Below are 6,000 nucleotides of genomic sequence, written 5' to 3'. Positions count from 1 at the left end.
TAAAATAGAAATTTTTGTTTGCTACTCTTGTAGCAGCAGTAGAGCTATACAGAAAGATCCGCACACCAACTGCCATATGTATCTGTCATAATCCTGGGTCCTAGCCCCAGAATCTTTGTGGACTTTTATTTAAAATGCTATTTGGTTCATGGTTTGTATGTCAATTATATTTGATTGTCATATTCCTTTCTGTCCCTTTAGTTCTTTGTTTCAGTTGCTATCTAGTTGTAATATTTAGGGGCGATCGTGGCTCAAGAGTTGGGCGTTTGTCTTGTAATCGGAAGGTTGCCGATTCGAGCCCCGGATCTGACAGTCTCGGTCGTTGTGTCCTTGGGCAAGACACTTCACCCGTTGCCTACTGGTGGTGGTCAGAGGGCCCGGTGGCGCCAGTGTCCGGCAGCCTCGCCTCTGTCAGTGCGCCCCAGGGTGGCTGTGGCTACACTGTAGCTTGCCATCACCAGTGTGTGAATGGGTGGATGATTGTGCATAGTGTAAAGCGCTTTGGGGTCCTTAGGACCAAGTAAACCGCTATACAAATACAGACCATTTTTATTTATTAGTATTGTGGTTTGGATCATTTTGTGTAGTTGTTTCTCATTTTTCTAGCCTTTCCTCTTGTATCTTTCTGTGTCAAAATTATGTGTATTCAGTTCTTGTCTCTTTCCATAATGATTGTTTTTTTTTTTAGGCTTGACTTTGCGGCCTTATTTCTAGTTTTATTTCTTGTCTTGCTGAATGTTGACTATTTTTTACATTGACTATTTTTCTTGTTTCCCTGCTGTTTCCACTCCCCTTGCATACTGTATATACACCCCAGACTTTCAGTTAAACCTTGTTGTGTTGTGCCTCCCTGCTTCCTGTGTGTGTTTTCTCTGAGTACTTTGTTTCTTGGACTTTGGTTTCCTTCTGTCTTGGATTTTAGCGTAGACCTTTATCAGCCATAAATGGCTCATGTTTTATTTTTGATCTCAGCCTTTAATATATCCTATAACCCTAAAAAATTGTGAAATGTGAAAAAAGTAAACTAACTCTGGAAACAGAGTGAAACTAGACTGAAGTGAAAATAACAATTAAAAGCAGAATAAAAATGAGTAAAAAAAATCTAAAATTGTAATCTCTCTGCTCCAGGGGCGATTCTAGGATCAGAGCTTTGGGGGTGCTGAGCACCCAGAGCTGCTCAGCCAGGCAAGACAAACTTTACTCGTCACGATGACACTTCTTCCCTGTCTCTGTTAGTCCCTGCATCCTTAAATGTCTCCAGTTGTCCTGAGTTCCCTCTGGATGTCTCCTTGGTGCATTTAAACCCCTGTTCCTCCCTGGCCTCATCATCTGTTGTCTCCATCTCCGTTATCAGTCATCATAATTTTACCATCTCTATGCAAGTCAGCAAATTTCTTTATTAAATCATAAGATTCTTAAATTCATCAAGTCTCTCTGTGCCTGGGTCCTCGTCTCAAAACATGACATCATTGTTTTGTACATTTTAACACAATTTAATCCCACATTTGTGAAAGAAAAGCAAAACACTTTTTTTTTTAAAAGTCTGTAACAAAACCATCAAATCTGATCAAGGTTATTTAAATGCTGCAAAAGAAGAATGCATTGGAATTAAAAAAACACACACACATCCTAACCTTAATTACTTTACTGGGGGAAAATGATGAATGGTGATAATAGTGAGTAAAAAGTAAACTGAGTGCATTTTTTGGACAGAGATTCACTTTTAATGTGTATGTATAATACAATACAGATATATGAAAATAGACTCCAAAAATAGGGTCCTTGAAATGTACAAATTATTGATAAAAAAAAAAAAAATTATAAAAATGGAGGCAACTTTGCCTATGGTACAATGTATGAAAATATCTTTACTGCAGATACTACTATGGCTCTGCAGATTTATTCCTTTCATTTTAACCTGTGTCGCCTCACCTTGAAGTTGGCAAATACTTTTGGTGGTCAACTCTCTCAAGCAGTTTAACAGTTTCTGTTTTGCCTGTCACTGTTCCTTGTCTGTTTTCTTACTTGGTTCTTCCTGACCTTGCACTTTCTCCTCATGTTCCCCTCTTTCCTCTCTCCCTCTTTGGACTGATAATCATACAAAAATATATTGTATTCAATTAGATGAAAAAAAAAATTATTAAGATCACTAATAAAAAAAAAGGCCTCTCTCAGTGTACTTTGAACCAAAAGGCAAATAACCAAACCACATGAACATCTAATGAAATATAGAAATATTGAAACACTGATCCAACATTATCCTTTATTGACGGATCATTTGTTCTTACACTTTTACCTGAATGTTGCTCCTGGGTTTCATATCGGCACATGCACACATGACAAAATAACCAGCTTCTCTCATTCCATTTCAAACAGGACAGTGGTAACACCAGCAGGCTACGGACAATTTTTAAGTTTTAGATTTTAAATAGGCTGTATAAATGTCAATGGGAGCAACAGGACAGTCAAATGTCGCTGATTTTACTACACAGTAGGACGGATTGTAGGGTAGCAAACATTGTCGCAAAACACGTTTTCAACACTGCAGGTTACCTGGGTGTAATGTTTTTCAGCTAAAAAGAAACATGGTCTGACTCCTACCTAACTTTATAAAGAGTAACTGAAGGTTAAATGCAGTTAACATGTCCTGTTTTAAGCCAGGCACTTACACCTCCGCTCCGCTGCGTCTCAGCCACCATCGCTCTGGCAGCAACGGCACTAGAGCCAGAGTAGGGGAGAGGCGAGCTGGAACAAACCATTTTGGGAAGGGGGTATCTATACTTTTGTTGTTAAAATGTTACGTCTCAACCAAGTACTGTATGTTTTTTATATTTTTAGTAGTGTGTCACACAAACAGCAAAGTAAGAAATCTTTGGGGGTGCTTTGATTCATTTGATTCATTCCAAAAATGGGCTAAAATTGCCCCTGCTCTGCTCACTGCTGAACCTGGCAAACAAAAATAAATGCAAAAAAACAAGTGGCAACAAAATTAAAACAATGCACCAAACCCAAACGTAACAAACTTTTCTGAGTGACGCATTCTGACAATTATGCCAGTAAATGTGCTGTAAACATTATTTTGTTCTTCACGATGAATTGTAATAACTTTAACAACTCCCTGGCTTTTACCCAGCATTGTCAGTCTTCAATTATCCACTGAAATACCTCTGTACCTGAAATTTTTAATACAGATGACTGATGATCCAAACTGTTCATCTAACATTATCAGCACGGTCTCATTAACTCTCTCGACTGCCATTCTATGGAAAAGTTGTAGGGTCTGTTTTTCAAGTTGAGGCCTTTATTTCTCACTTTAACTCTTCATTTCCTACCATCCTATCGTGCCTACCATCCTTTCATTTGAGCCTTAAATAAATAACTGCATAATTTACTTACACAAATTACTGGTTGTTGTTAAAAATCACAGATCTTTAATCAAATTTTCCATATTGACAAAAGTGTTGTTTCTTCTGCCTTCATATGTAGTACACTATATGAGTGGGATGTCAGGGCACATGTTGCAACTATCCTGTCTTCAACATTTCTCTGGTAAGGCTTTCCCACAAGGTTTAGGAGTGTGCTTACTGGAATTTTTGACCCTTCTTCCAGACTTACATTTCTGAGGTCAGACTCTGATCTTGGGCGATAAGGCCTGTCTCACTGTCTCCACTCACTTCAAAATGTGCTCTATCGGGTTGAGGTCAGGACTCTGTGCAGGCCAGTCAGGTTTTTCCACATCAAACTCACTCATCCATGTCTTTATGGGCCTTGCTTTGTGCACTTTTGGAGAGTCATGTAGGAACAGGAAAGGATCATTAAAAAAAATTGTTCCCATGATTCTGACAGCAAGAAATTATCCAAAATGACTTGGTATGGAAGCATTGTGAATTCCTTTTACTGGAACTAAGGGGCTGCGCCAACTCCTAAAAACAACCCCACACCATACACCAAACTACTTGGAACAGTGCAATCAGACAAGTACTGTTCTCATGGCAACCATCAAACCCAGACTAATTCTTTGGATTGTGAAATGGAGAAACATGATTCGTCACTCCGGAGAATACATCTCCACTGCTCTAGAGTCCAGTAGCAGTTTGCTTTACACCACTGCATCCAAGGCTTGGCATTGCGCTTGGTGATGTAAGGCTTGGCTGCACCCATTCCATAAAGCTTACTACGCACTGTTCTTGAGCTGATCTGAAGGCCACATTAAGTTTAGAGGTCTGTCACGACTGACGCTGCAGAAAGTTGGTGACCTGTGTGCACTACGTGTCTAAGCACACGCCCACCTGTGATTTTATTTGGCCTACCACTTTGTAGCTGAATTGCAGTCGTTCCCAATAGCTTCCACTTTATTATAATACCACCAACAGTTGACTGTGGAAATATTTAGTAGAATATTTGGTAATATTGTATATTATGTGACTTTGTGACCTTATTCTAGTTTACTTTTGTAAAAATCTTATAAATGATAAAATCCTATGTTTTGCACATGTATGGATTGAGAGTGATAACTGCAATTTCTGTTTTGACTGTTATATTGTATTATTTTTCTCTAAGAACCATGCGCCTCTGCTTATCTAATAGGTTTGTTAGTTTCAGTTTTGTGAGGATGGATAACATTAACAATACTAACCATTTACACACACGTTGTGCTATATGTTACATATTTGTTTATACAGCTGTTTCTTTAGACACTTCTCCTGAAGTTAAATTACTTAAATTAATTAACTCGATGTTTAAATTCTTCACATTCCCATCAGGCTGAACTGAAATGCCTTATGGTGATCTCTACAATTTTATACCATTGCATGCAATTATTATATTTTATATACTAGAAAAATGTTCTCATAGTGCAATCCAATTTTTCCCGTTCATTCAAATGATACAATGCTTTTAAGAGGTGCATACATTTAAAAAAAGGTAATTATAGATCATCACTACATGGTTCCTAGGGCATATGATGACAGTATAACACATCATGCACAAATTGAATTGCAGAAAGTTTGAATCCTGCATTAAATGTCAGTAAAAACAGAAATCTCATGAACCTACATTTGATTAAAATAGAAAACATATCAAATTATTAAACAAAAAAAATGCACCAATTCATGAAAATCACGAAATAAAAATCAGTTATTTTGAGTTTTATGGCAGCTACAAATTTCAAAAAAGTTGCCACAGGGCCTTTTTAGATTGTGCTAAAGTATGGGTTCTTTTTTTTTTTCCATGATAGGGCTTTAACATGCATTTATGCATGGCTCAGTGAACTGTGTTTCTGATCCCATGCAGTGATTTTCATGTAGGAATCGTGCCTGTTGACAGTCACTCAATATTGATTTTTCCAGATTCTCTGAATATTTTGATGCCTGACATGTAATAAAAAGTGTTTTACTTTGAGGAATGTTTTTCAGAAATTTTTTCACAATTTGTAGATGCTGAGTTTTGCAGATTCTCCCTTCCTGAGATGCTCTTTTTTGCCAATTAACCTAATTAATTGCAAAATGTGCCAGCTGTTTATTTTTAGTACCACTTGTTTTTCCAGCTTTTTTTGCCCTTTCTTATTTATTTTTTTTCAGATGTTATTGCAAATTCAAAATGACCCAACATTAAAATATGTCAGTTTAAACATTTGATGTTTTCTATTTTCTACACTGAACACAGAAGAGCCCCAAAACTTATGAGAAATGCAAACTGTTCCTTTCTGTTTATTTGCATTTTACACAGCCTGAGATTTTGTGAATAAATAATTAAAATGATACGATCCTACTGCTGTAGTTGCACAAAGTCAAAAAACAGGCAATTTCAACCCATTGCAAGGTGGTTGCAAGGCAACCTCATAATACAGAACGATGCATAACTGAAGTTTTGTGGATTAAATGGGATGGTTTTGTAATGAAAAAAAAAACATGATGTTGCAATGACACAATTCTTTAACAAGGTTTTATAGATATAGTGTAAATACTAGAAAACATGTAATTGTAGCAGAGGGTTGCTAAG

This window comes from Aulonocara sp. 'chitande type north' Nkhata Bay, linkage group LG17 (genome assembly GCF_057382095.1).
Source record: "Aulonocara sp. 'chitande type north' Nkhata Bay isolate Kocher_YH1m ecotype deep benthic linkage group LG17, A_spYH_male_GT1.1, whole genome shotgun sequence".
Taxonomy (NCBI): domain Eukaryota; kingdom Metazoa; phylum Chordata; class Actinopteri; order Cichliformes; family Cichlidae; genus Aulonocara; species Aulonocara sp. 'chitande type north' Nkhata Bay.
The sequence above is the reverse complement of the archived record's forward strand: the minus strand, read 5'-3'. Positions refer to the sequence as shown.